Below are 14,332 nucleotides of genomic sequence, written 5' to 3'. Positions count from 1 at the left end.
ATCCTAAACTTAGGATATTTTTTTTCCATTCTTTTTCCAAAAGAGAGTGGAAGGGAGGGAAGGGGGAGAGAGAGAGAGATGGGTTGCCCCCTGCGGGCACCCCAACGGGGGGGCGGAGAGCGAACCTGAAACCCAGGGCCATGGCCTTGACCAGGAATCGAACCCACGACCCTTTGCTGCGCTGGGCTGATGGTCTAAGCACCTACCCATGCTGGCTGGGGGCTGCACAGTTTTATTTTGTTTTGTTTTGTTTTTAAATATATCTATTGATTTCAGAGAGAGGAAAGGAGAGGGAGAGAGAGAGAAACATCAATGATGAGAGTCATGGATCGGCTGCCTCCTGCACGCCCCCGACTGGGGATCGAGCCCCCAACCCAGGCCTGTGCCCTGACCAGGATTCGAACCCCAATCATTTGGATCGGAAGTCAATATTCAACCGCTGAGCCCCTCCCGGCCGGGCCACAATTTTGTTTTTGAAAACCCTCTACGAGGCAACTTCGTTACGTCAAAGGAGAGCCCGTCCCCGGCCGGCCTGTGGGAAAGATGTCAGGCGGGGAGCGTGCAGACAGGAAAACAGAGCCCAGGGGTGTTAGCAGAAGGTCCCGATGGCAGCGCGTCTTGTGCTGACGGAGATACGGAGCCGAGAAGCTCCCCGGGGCAGGCGGCACCCGAGACAGGGGTCCCCCAGGGTTAAGCCGACGCGGGGAGGCCGGTGGCCACGGCTGAGAATGAATATCTTCTCTTCTGCCCGCCTCGCTTCCACGCTCTTGTTCATCCATTTCATTGTGCACCCCAGCCAGGATCTACCCGATTCGGGGACCCTCCTGGGGACCCTTCTGACATGCAGAAGGTGAGACTCAAATGCCCGGGAGGGGACCCAGCTCCCGGAGGTTGCCCTGGAAGACGAAATGGCCCCGAACGCACAGGCAGGGACGTTGGTCTCCTTTCTTTCCGGCTGCGTCCACCGAAGGCCAGGGCCGGACACACTGGAGGCGCTCGAGCAGTGAGTCCAGCGGCCGTCATGAAGGGGCTTGAGGTTCCCCTCGGGCTGAAGGTCACCCTGAGGTTGGCCTCACTCTGCCTTCCCGCCCGGGAGGCGCGTGGATGCTGACTTTTCCCGGCGCGGGAAACAACGGGTGCGCCTGTCCTGCGGTCCCTCCTGAGTTTGCCCCGTCGGACGGGCCACGTTCACGCTCAGTGACCCTCAAAAAAAACCCGGGACACAGAGCCGACGGGGGGTAGGTGGCGCGTTGGGCAGGAAGGAGAGAGAACTTTGTCAGGGAGCTGAGACGAGCGTCGCAGGGCCGCGCTCCGACGTGGGATCCAGCGAACGCAATAAACCGAGGCGCAAAATAGAAACCGAGAGTCAGAGGCGGGGGACAGACGGATGGAGGTCAGAGGATGGGGGAGACGGGCGAGCAGATGGAAGCAAGTGGGAGGATTAGCTGAAGGACATGCAGAAATAAATAAAATAAAAAATAAATCATTATAGGAATATATATGTGTATCTATATATCTATATCTATATCTATATCTATATCTATATCTATATCTATATATCTATATATCTATCTATATATATATATATATATATATATATATATATATATGTGCTATGCATATAAAATAAAGGAACAAAATATATGATGTTTCCAGATTCTTAGGATATATTCCTAGAAGTGGGGTCCCTGGGTCAAAAGACAGCTCTATTTTTAATTTTTGGGGGGGCCCTGCACACTGTTTTCCATAGTGGCTGCACCCAGTGTTCCCAGCAGCAATGCACCAGGGCTCCCCTTTCCCCTCACGCTCGCCAGCACGTTTACTCCGGAAAGTATTGCTTATTACTTAATAATGCTCATTTTGCGAGTCTGAGGGTTTTTTTGTGCCTATCGCATAGCCCCACGTAAGACAGGAGGCCATAAAAAATGTCGTGACGTTTAAATGAGATGATACTTGTAAAAGGCTCCCCGTGGAAATGCAAAAAAGCAGTTGTTATTATAATTATTATTTTATTATCATTATCACTGCTTTAAAAAATATATGTTTTTATTGATTTTTTTTTTTTTAAGACAGAGAGGGAGAAACGCCTATCAGCTGCCTCCTGCATGCCCCCGACTGGGGATCGAACCCAGAACCGGGGCACGTGTGCCCTGAGCGGGAATCGAACCCGTGACCTTTTGGTGCACGGGATTACGCCCCAACCATCTGGATGGAATGATCGTGTGATTCAAATGAGCACATGAGCTATAATTTTCAGCTGCGATGTAAAATATACAAGACTTTAAGCAAAGTATGACTCCTGGATGGTGGAGCTCATGGGGTTTCACGACCACCCCCAGCTCCCTGGCCCGCGAGCGGCGGAGAAAAACTGCCTGCAGTCGGGCCAATATTTTCATTGGAGTCTTAAACACGGCAAATATTAAATTTTTTTAAATTTTTTTTTACCATGTTCCAGTGAAGACATCCAGGCTCCAAAGCCTCCTTTGTCATTGAGGAGACAGAAAGCACAGGGCCTATTTCCCTTTTGTAGAAAGTCACCGGGAGGCTTGAGAGCAGTGATGTGTCCTGAGGGGAAACATTCAAATTTCTCTTAACATCTCTATGGACACAGAATCAATAAGAATCAATATAAATTTATTTTTATAGAACAAAATGTGGATGTACTGATTTTGGAAATAAAAAAGCAAAGCTAGTTTTGTGTTTTGTTTTGTTTTTAAATTCATGTCCATTGCCCGGCCGGATGTGGCTCAGCGGTTGAGTGTCGACCTGGGATCCAGGCGATCCGGGTTCGATTCCCGGTCAGGGCACATGCCCGGGTTGTGGGCTCGATCAATGACTCTCTCATCATTGATGTTTCTATCTCTCTCTCTCCCTCTCCTTTCCTCTCTCTGAAATCAATAAAGATATATTTTTAAAATAATAAATAAATAAAAATTAAAAAATTAAAAATTATAATAATAAAAATAAAAAATAAATAAATGCATGTCCAGCAACACAAATTTATATATTTACAATAACCAAGATATGGAAGCAACCCAAGTGCCCATCAGTCGGCGAGCAGACAAAGAAAACGTGATACCTTTCTTTACACGATGGAATATTACTCGGCCATGAAAAAGAATGAGCTCTTACCATTAGCAACCACCTGGATGGACCTAGGGGCTATTATGCTCAGTGAAATACGTCGGACAGAGAACAACAAACGCCACATGAGCTCACTTATATGTGGAATCTAAACAACAAAATAAACTAACACACAAAACAGAAATAGATTCATAGACACAAAGGACAGACGGATGGTATCGGGGTGGCTGGGTGAAAAAGGGGAACGGTATTAAGAAGTAAAAATTGGTCATTATGGAATTATCCCAGGGCTATAAATTACAGCGTAGGAAATATAGTCAATAATGTCGTAATAACTACGTATGGTGCCGGGCGGGTACTGGAAATATCGGGGGGGGATCACTTTGTAAAATATATGACCGTCTACTTTATAGACAAACCAACCGAATGTCATTGAAAAATATTTAACACATTTAAAAATATTGAACAAAAAATAAAAATAAAATTATAAGATAAACAGAAAACCTTAGAGATTCCACGCATGACCCGAAGGCTGGTGCAGCCCTGTGGATTATTTTATAATTTATATTGTAAATTGGATTATTTTATAATTTTATATTGTATGAGCTTCGGTGAAATGTGTCGGAATAATTCCGCGATTCATTTTTTGGGTCCGGACGGGGCGTTGGGGTTTGGAGCCGTCCTCGGGACTTGGCTCCGGGTGACTGTGAAAATAATGATGTGAGAAAACGCTCTTTTCTGTTTTTCTTTCTGGCTGATGGTCGGAGGTTGAGCTCTTTTAAATAAACGGTTAAAGGAAGATATTCAGAAACACACTTTTGCGGGATCCAGGATTCATTGCTGATTCTGCAAAATGAGATTTTTTTTTTTGGTCAAGCCAGGGCTTAAACTAATTTTAAAAAAAATAATAACCACTGAGATTTTTTTTTTTAAATACAGAAAATACTGCATTTTGGACGTTTGGAGAAGCACGGAAAGAATCTTTCCTAATAGTCTTTCAGCAAGAAGCGGAAAAAGTGCAGAAAAGACCACCCACCCAGAGGCTCAGAAAGAATTGGTCCGAATAAAAATGCATCGGGGGCCGTTTGGGAGAAAAACGCCAACTTTCTAATGTTTTCACCTGTTACGTTTTTTATAACAGCCTTTGTTTCTTTTATTTATTTTCATTTTTTTCTTAATCTTTGCTGGAGGATATTTTTTCCATTTATTTTTAGAAAGAATGGGAGAGAGAGACAAAGAGACATCGATTGGTTGCCTCCTGCCCCGAGACCGGGGCCCGGGATCGAACCTGCAATCCAGGTATGTGCCCTCGACTGGGAATCGAACCCGTGACCCTTCCGTGCGCCGGCGGACGCTCTAACCCCAGAGCCCCGGCCAGTGGGGCTCCTTTTTTTCTTAGTTATAAAGAACCACCTTCATTTCTTACTTATAAAGAACAAACTACGGAAACATTCAAAACCACGCGAAACCATGAAAACGCTCCTCGGACCCATCGCTCCAAGACAAATGCTCTCCAAACGGCTCGCGTTGGAGGCCCGTCTGAAACCGACCCAGTTTATCCTCTCGGTTCTGTTCATAACCCAAACCCCGCGGATCCCGCCCCGTTTATTCTCCCCGCGGCAGCCCGCGGGGGGCACGGGCCCGCTGTCCGATTGGCATCGGGTCACGTAACCGGGCATGATTCGCATCTTGCCCTTTAGTGCGACGGTCATCGGGCAAACGGATGGGTGGCATCTCCCCGTTGCTAGCGGGAGCGGGGGCCCTTGGGATACCTCTGGAATAAGCGTTTCGGGGAGACCCCCCGCGGGACGGTGAGATGTGGTAGAGAGGCTTCATTTGGGGGGAATGTCATCCCTTGGTTTGCAAAGCGCCCCATGTCCCTCGGTCCCGTCCTGGGCGAGGTGCAGCCGGGGGTTCAGCAGAGCCGGAAGCAAAGCCAGTGTCCAGTGTCCGTCCAGCATCAGGCTCCTTGCAGCCCCTTCGTCCAACGTGTGTGGGGTCTGCAGGGCCGAGGGGTCATGTGGGCAAATGCAGGGGACCCCTGCAAGATGAGCCCCAGGATATGTGGCCGATGACCTGTTTCCAGGGGTGACTAAGAGGCAGGTACCTTCCCTGGGTCACCCAGGCTTCACCGGGCCGGCCTATGATATGTTCCTTCCCCGTTAATTAACGACCAGGTTTAATTACGACGGAATCAGAGCTGTTATCCGACGACACCGACGTGCAATGAAAGGTGGGACCCCAGCCCGGCCGGCGTGGCTCAGCGGTCGAGCGTCGACCCACGAACCAGGAGGCCACAGGGTTCGATTCCCGGTCAGGGCACAGGCCCAGGTTTCGGGTCCGATCCCCAATACGGGGCAAGCAGGAGGCAGCCGATGGATCAATGTCTCTCTCTCTCTCTCTTTAAAAATCAATTTTTTAAAAAAAGAATATGATCCGATCTGGGCGCGCATCATGGTTGGGTTTTTTTTGTTTTTTTCCCGCCGCACTTTTGGGTTGTCTCTGCGTAAATTTATAACATCCTCAGACGCTCAAATGGGCCCAGCGAAGGGTGTGCCAAATATTTGGAAAGCGTCGTCCGAAAAGGGATTTCCAACGGCCCCCACGGCCGCGGCCGGGCCCACGGCGGGCCTTCCGGAGGAGCCCAAGGGTGGTCGCTCGACTTTCCCTCTGCCTTTTGGGTTGCGGAGTTAATCCCCCAACCGCCGACCTTTGGCCGTGTCCCGGGGGAATTTCATTTATGAGCTTGTTCCCACATTTCCGTGTTGCTGTTTAGAGTTTGCTGCTTGAGGAGCAGGAATCATTAACATAATGAGGCATTAGCAGGTCGTAAATATACCAGACGCATGACAAGGCGTTAATACTTGTCCCAAATCCAACAAATACTTTCTTTTTTTACAGTCGGATTTGTTTATTTAACTGTGTTTTGGTGGTTTTTGTGTTTTTTTTTTTGAAATACAGACTTTTTTAAATTGATGGTAGCTGTCTCTCTCTCATTTTCTTAAAAAAAATATGTTTTTATTGATTTTTGGAGAGAGAGAAACGTCAATGGTGAAAGAGTCATGGATCGACGGCCTCCTGCACGCCCCCCGACTGGGGCTCGAACCCGCAACCCGGGCCTGTGCCCTGAAAGGGAATCGAACCCTGGTTCATACGTCCATGCTCAACTGCTGAGCCACACCGGCCAGAGCTGGAATATTTTTTATTTTTAAATATTACAACTTACAACATTAGAGCTTGACCGCACGGCATGAGGCGAAGGCCGACCTTTCTTAGACCCGAACGTGAAACCGATTCCTCTAATTCCGCGTCTGAGGATATTCCCCACATTCGTCACAAAAGCGCCCCTTGCGTTAAGAGCCTGTGCAGGTGTCTGCGCTGGCTGGACGTAGGGGTTTTTATAACATATTTGAATATGATCCTATGTGTGTGTGTCTGTTTTTAACATTTTCCATATTTTCATAGGTATCCTGTCCTATTTTGCCTTTAGATAAATTTCATTTGCTGATGATTTCATCAGAAAAGGTCCCTGAGATTTCAACGTGGGTTTTTAAAAATGTGCAAATTGGTTTTGCAGAGTGATGTTCCCATAGCAGTGTCTGTCTTCCCAAAGGTGTGCGTCGTGTCCGGCCCATGCTCCGGGCTCGAGCGTCGACCTAGGATCCAGGAGGTCACGGGTTCGATTCCCAGTCAGGACACAGGCCCGGGTTGCGGGTTCGATCCCCAGTCGGGGGCGTGCAGGAGGCAGCCGACCCATGACTCTCATTATGAATGTTTCTCTCTCTGTCTCCGTGTCCCTGCCTCTCTCTGAAATCAATAAAAACGTATTTTAAAAGAAAGAAAGCAGCCGCTGAGTGCTCTCCAACGTCGCAGGGTAAATAGAGCAGGTCCAGGCTTGGCCAGCGGCTCGGGGTGAAGCCCATAACAGGGGCGACTCCGTCAAAAGCTCTTTGCAAAGGCCTGCGGGCGTGAGTCACCTTAGAGCTCCAAGCGCCATAAGAGCGCCCGGCAAGGGAACGAATTATGCCCGAAGGCTGGGGCGTGTCTGTCGGGCTCTCATTTTATTTTTTTTTCCCCCCCGGGTGACCGTGGCCATGGCAGCATTTGGAAAACATTCCCTTACGATCCTCTCGGTTTACGGCGAGGCTCGAATCCTGTGTCATAAAAAAATGCCAACAGGCGGGGAAAGGCTGAGCCGGGATAAAGGAGGTGTTCAGAGAGACAGAGGGGAACCACGGAGACAAAAAATAACAATAAAAATTAAAAATAACACATAGAGCCCTGGCCGGTGGGGCTCAATGCTTAGAGCATCGGCCTGCTCACACCCGAGAGTCCTGGGTTCGATTCCCGGTCAAGGGCGTGCACCTGGGTTGCAGGCCCGATCCCCAGCCCTGGTCGGGCCGTGTGCGGGAGGCAACCCATCGATGCGTTTCAGTCACATCCACGTTTCTCTCTCTCTCTCCCTCCCTCCTTTGCACCCTCTCTAAAAATCAATGCAAAAAATAAATAAATAAATAACAACCCTGGGCTACAATTAACACAAAAATAAATTTAAATAAATTTAAAAATAAATGAATCCCTTCTCCTGTCCCCGCTCATTTTATTTTTTAGGTGTCGGTTGACCCATCCGCCTGAGGTCTGACTTCTCAGAAGCCGACCCGGACAGAAAGGGCGTCCGACAAACTTGTTTTGAGAGCAACATAGAAGGAAAAAAAAATAAACCAGGAAAGGCCAGACCTCAGGCCCATTCTGCAGAGAGATTCCGCTTGGATGTCCCGAGGGTACGTTGGATCCTGAAGCTTATTTCTATTTTTTTTTAATATATTTTTATCGATTTCAGAGAGAGGGAGAGAGAGATAAACATCAATGATGAGACTTATTGATCAGCTGCCTCCTGCATGCCCCCGACCGGGGATCGAGCCTGCAACCTGGGCATGTGCCCTGAGCAGGAATCGAACCCTGACCTCCTGGATCCTAGGTTGACTCTCAACCGCTGAAGCCACGCCGGCTGGGCCTGACCCGTGGATTTCACGTGCGAACCCAAATTGGCTCCAGAACTGCCGCGATGGAAACGCGAAGACAGCTCGAGAGCACTTTGCGGACCTGGCTTTTACCCGCACAGCAGGCTCGCCGGGCCCCCAACGGCAGCCGGGGAGACGCGCAGGAGATGACAGCCGACTTCCTCCCTCCATCGCTCGTTTGGATGAAACAATTGAAGCATCCCAAGCCCCGAATGACCCAGGGGCCTGCAGACGCCCGGTCGGCCTGAATTCCGCCGTCTGTCTCCTCTCGGGCGGGTTCCAGGTGCCGCCGGGCCGCGGGATCCGAAAACGCTTGTCAAGACGGCTCGGCAGCAGCTCCTCTGACCTGCGTGTTTGACACTCGGCGTCTCCGGGGAGCCAGCATCTTACCCATTTTTTTTAAACGTGTGTAGCCCGGTTGGGGTGGCTCAGCCCTTGAGCATCGGCCTAGGATCCAGGAGGTCCGGGTTCGATTCCCCGGCAGGGATATGCCCAGGTTGCAGCCTCGATCTCCAGTCGGGGGCGTGCAGGAGACAGCCGATCAATGACTCTCTCATTATGGATGTTTCTATCTCTCTCTCTCTGAAATCGATAAATATATATATATATTTTTAAAAAAACAAACAAACAACAAACATGCGCAAAACGGCGTCTTCCGAGGGCAAGATTCTGGCCCAAGTGCCCATCTGTAGACAAGTGGATAGAAAAGCTGTGGTACATCTACACCATGGAATACTACGCAGCTGTGAAAAAGGTGGATCTCACACCCTTTGGGACAGCATGGAGGGACCTGGAGGGTATTATGCTGAGTGAAATAAGCCAGTCAGAGAAAGACAAGTGTCCCATGGTGTCACTTGTAAGTAGAATCTTATATACAAAATAAACTGATGGACGAAATCTCTCCGGGGACATGGAAGCATGGAACAGACGGACGGATCTCAGAGGAAAGGTGAAATTAACCAAAGAACTTAAATGCCTCAATGCATGACCCATGGACACACACAACAGCATCGGGAAAGGCCTGGGGGTGGAGGGGTCAATGTGGAAAAAAACAGGACGTCTGTGATACTTTCAACCATAAAGCTATATATTTTTAAAAAAAAAAGAAAATACTTTTCGATCATAAATGCAAGTTTAGGCAAAGAAATGGAATTTCAGGTACGACTTTTAACAAAGAGAAGTTCCTAGCAGGAGGTTTCATCTGCGTGTGGAGGGTGAATGTCAGAGCCCAAGGGTGTCCCTGGGGTCTAAGACCCATCTAGCTCCCCAACTTCCAGGTAAGGTGGGGGGCGGGGGGGGCGTCAGGCCAACATTTTTGGACAAGGGCAAGATCCAGGAGGACTGATGACAAAGGCCGTCCCGAGTGACTTCGGATTTAGACAGTCGGCGTGGCCACCTGCTCGGAGCCAGGTGTGGGCCACCTGGAGTTTTCACACCTGGACACCGGGTCCTAATGGTTGATAGAAAAAAAAAAAAAAAAAATCCGGCTTAAGGGACCGATGGGGATGTCGAGATTGAGGATTTCGGAAACAGCAAAAAATACCAGGCAAGGGTTCTGATTTTAGGGAGACGCAGCGGGCCTGCCGCGCTGTGTACGTTTAAGGCGTAAAATGTGATTAACTTGACTTAATACGTCGTGAACAATAGTTTGATGAGCTCATGATAAACGTCATAAAAACGTACATCACGGGCGCACATGGGATTTTAAGAGGCGGCGAGGGAAGTGGTTCCTTGCAAAGGCCTTCTCTGTGCTTGGCGACAATGAAATTTTGGACTATGTTCCGTTCGCTCGGAAGAGCTAGACCTGATTTTTCCCACTGGCCGGTTCATCCGGTTTTCCAAGAAAAACAAAAAGAAATAATTTTACTTAATCCAGGGCAGTGTTTTCCTAAAATAAAAAGTCACGGGGCTGTGGGTGGGACCTTCGTCTGTTATTGGAAACCCCTCCGTCGTGCTTTTAGTTAAGGTGTCTCCTAACACGGCTTATGGGGTCGCAGAAAAAATCATTGAAATGGTGAATATTAGCAGGAATATTTTAAAAATATTCCAGTTAATGAAACACGAAGAAAGGCCGGCTGCAAATGTGGAACGTAGCCTCCGCGTTCTAGCTTTCAACCTTTTTAACACTAGTTGACAAGGTTTTCCATTTCGAAGAGTACTGGATTGACTTGTCTAATTGCTTTACTTTTTAAAAAATAAATTTATTTTTTAAATTTGTCTTTATTGTTGAAAGTATTGTCTAATTTATTTTCTTTTTTGGATTAATTAATTTTTAAATCTATCTTTGTTGTTGAAAGTATTGTTTAATTTATTTTCTTTTTTTCATTAATTTTCAAATTTATCTTTATTGTTGAAAGTATTGTCTAATTATTTTATTTTTTAATTAAGTGGCTTATTTTTAAATCTGTCTTTATTGTTGAAAGTAGTGTTTCATTATTTTATTTTTTAATTAATTGGCTTATTTTTAAACCTATATTGTCTAATTTATTTCTTTTTAACTTTTTTTAATTTATTTTCTTTTTAAAATTAATTTATTTTTTAAAAATCTATCTTTGTTGTTGAAAGTATTGTCTAATTTATTTTCTTTTTAAAATTAATTTATTTTTAAAAATGTATCTTTATTGTTGAAAGTATTGTCAATTATTTTATTTTTTAATTAATTGGCTTATGTTTAAATCTATATTGTTGAAAGTATTGTCTGATTTATTTTCTTTTTAAAATTAATTTATTTTTTAAAATCTATCTTTGTTGTTGAAAGTATTGTCTTATTTATTTTCTTTTTTAAATTAATTGATTTATTTTTAAATCTATTTTTATTGTTGAAAGTATTGTCCAATTATTTTATTTTTTAATTCTTGGATTTACTTTTAACTCTGTCTTTACTGTTGAAAGTATTGTCTAATTTATTTTCTTTTTTTAATTAATGGATTTATTTCTAAATCTATCTTCATTGTTGAGAGTATTCCGAGGTCCCCTTTCCCCCCATTGCCCCCTCCGCCCCCCAGGCCCCCCCAGGCCTCCCGCACACTATTGTCTGCCTCCCAGGGTTACGCACAGATGGGTGCAGATTCTTTGCTTAATCTCTCCCGTCCGCCCTCCCCGCCCCCACCTCCCCTCTGAGGCCCCTCAGCCTGACCCCTGCTTCTAGGAGCAGAAAATAAACACACGGGGCTGCAGCAAACTAAAAGGCTTCTGCGCCGCAAAGGAAAACAGCATCGACAGGCACAGGGGGGGCCCACGGCCTGGGGGATCCTCTTCGCCAAGGATGCATCGGGTTAATTTCCAAAATCCATGAGGAACTCGCACAGCTTCCCAGAAGGAAGACAAACAATGCAATTAAAAAACGGGCAAAGGACCTCAACGGACGCTTTTGCAAAGAAAAGCGCACAGATGGCCGAGAGACAGACACAGAAACACGCTCAACGCCGCTAATCATCCGAGGGATTCAGATGAAAAACCACAGTAAGATACCACCTGACACCTGTCAGAGGGGTTACCGCCCGCAAATCCGCAAACGACAGGCGCCGGAGGGAACAGAACCCTGGGAGACGCGTCTAATTTCTTTCCCTCCGTCTCTCGAAATGCTGAGCTCATCCCGTCCTTACAATTCTTCCACTCGGGTTCGCTCCCTGCCACCGACCCGACCGTTCACCCCAAACGACTCCAGGAAACTCACCATGTCCGCGTTGCCCAGAAAACAGTCAACACAGACGCGTCCAGCGACGCTTCCACACTCTCAATTTTTTAAAAAATTTAAAAAAATGGTTTTAGGCCAAAAAAAAAATCTATGTGCTCATCAAAAAAAAAAAAAAAAAAAAACGGAATGGAAAAAACAGACACGAGAACCCCGGATGGTGGACGCGTTTCGCCATAAGAATGTCTTTGCTTTGGAATGTTAAGTGTTGGCAGAAGCCCCAACTGCCATTCTTTCAAGTTTTTTTTTGTTTTTTTTAAATGCTTTGAAGGGCTCATGTTTGCAGAGTCGGAGGGAAGGAGGCTGCCAGAGAACAAAGATAAGGAACCTCCCCTCCCTGCATCTACTGGGGGAAAATAGGGCTCCCCTAAAATTCCCCTGCTTCAGTGGGAAACACACAGCCCTTCCGACCCCACGATGCAGGATTTTTTTTGCTCGTATTTATTTTTCAATTACAGTTCACATTCCGTATTGTCCTGCATTAGCTCCAGGCGTAGTGATTAGACGTCTGTATAATTTATGGAACGACTCCCCCACCTCCCGTAAGTCAAATACCCGCCCGGCACCGTCCGTAGTTATTATAATATTAACCGACTACCTTCCCTGAGCTGTACTTTTGACTTTGGGGGGGGCACTATCCTGTAACCCCCCCGACGTGAGCTTGAAGCTACTTTTTTTTTAGAGACTGAAGTCATAGTGATAACCATCAGAGGATGGCAGAGAAAATAAACCTCTCGACTTGAAAGGGCCCGGCCTAGGCTGGGACCAGAGCAGATGTTTATTTGCTCGGAGCTTGCGGTTTGCTAAACCCCTTAAGGATCTGGGGTGCCGTTGAGGAGGGCAGATCTCTGGGTTGCTATGCATTCGGTCCCCGACCACCACGTGTTCGGAGCCGGGCTGGTGCCTACCTCTCAGCTGCTATGTTGAACTTTGCTAAAGAAAATACTTGGGGGAAGACCAAAAAAAAAACACAATAAAAAAATGGTCTTAAAATATGGTGCAGATTTTTTGTCTGTTTGTTTTTTTAATCCTCACGTGGGGTATTTTTTTCCCATTGATTTTTAGAGAGAGAGAGAAACATCAATGACGAGGGAGAGTCATGGATGGGCTGCCTCCTGCACGTCCCTGACGGGGCATAGAGCCTGCAACCCGGGCACGTGCCCTGAGCAGGAATCGAACCCTGACCTCCAGGTTTATAGGTCGACACTCAACCGATTGAGCCACACGGGTCGAGCTCAAAAAAACGCACGTTGAGCCATCTCAGTATAAAGAGCGTGGGAGGGCCCTGGCTGGTGTGGCTCAGTGGTTCATGCGTCGAGGGTTCGATTCCCAGTCAAGGGCATGTACCTGGGCTGCAGGGTCCATCCCGGGTCGGGCACATGGGGGAGGCAAGCAATCAATGTGTCTCTCTCTCCCTCTCACATCAATGTTTCTCTCTCTCCCCCTCTCCCTCTGTTCCACTCTGTCTAAAAATCAATGGGAAAAAGATATCCAGGTTGAAAAAAAAAAAAAAGAGCTTGGGAGAGATTTTTTTTGACACGTGTCTTCAGTCATCGAGTCGGGCCCGGCCATTCGGGAGATTATCATCTCGCCCGTTCTTGCCACTGTTCAGAAAGAAAGTCCGAGGGATTCAGCTCCTTAAACTCAATGCCACAGTCGAAGGCTCACACTGGTTTACGGCGGTCACTGCAAAAAAAAAAAAAAAAAAAAAAACCACAAAAAAAACGCCTACTTCATGAAAATTCATGCCGTCCAGCGATCCTGCTGCTGCATTGCCGAGTGAATTCCTTGGTCCCTTGCACGTCGCCTCCAAAGAAGGGACTTTGTTTACTCGGTGACATCTTTGGAAGCCAAGAGCCAAGGGATTCAGAGCCGGTTTCTTACAAGGGCTGCTAAGAAGCGCCCGACACCAGGCCATTTTCCCCCTTAGTCATCTGCTGCCAAACTCTTGACAGCGGGCGTCTCAAGTGCATCCATCTTATTTTTATCCGCCCTGGGTGACAGCTCTGGCTGGACGCCGGGCGTCTGAGCCTCCCAGGCAAGAAATAAGGCCGGGTTTTTCTCCTCGGCGTTGCTTTGAAGGCGCTGGAGTGACCCCGGTGTATTGTTCTTGATTTCGGACACGTCACGATCAACAGCTGTGGTCCATCGCGTGTTGTGCTGGAGGCAGACACAGTTGTCTTTGGAGGGCCAGTCGGACCCGTGGTTCTATACGCGGAACACGCCACAGTGGGAAGACAATAGTGCAGGACTTGCCCGGCCGGTGTGGCTCAGTGGTTGAACGTCAACCGGTGAACCAGGAGGTCAGGGTTCGATGCCTTAGCAGGGCACATGCCCCGGTTGCGGGCTCGATCCCCACGAGGACATCTCGGAATCATTTTCTTAATTAATTAATTTATTTCTTTAAGTATGTTTTTATTGATTTCAGAGAGAGGAAGCGGGAGAAAGAGAGAGATGTGACCTCCAGGTTCACAGGTTGACGCTCAACCACCGGGCCGCACGGGCCGGGCTCCGTTTCTTCACTTATTCACCA

This window comes from Miniopterus schreibersii (genome assembly GCF_964146895.1).
Source record: "Miniopterus schreibersii genome assembly, chromosome: Y".
Lineage (NCBI taxonomy): Eukaryota > Metazoa > Chordata > Mammalia > Chiroptera > Miniopteridae > Miniopterus > Miniopterus schreibersii.
This window is presented reverse-complemented; position numbering follows the sequence as displayed.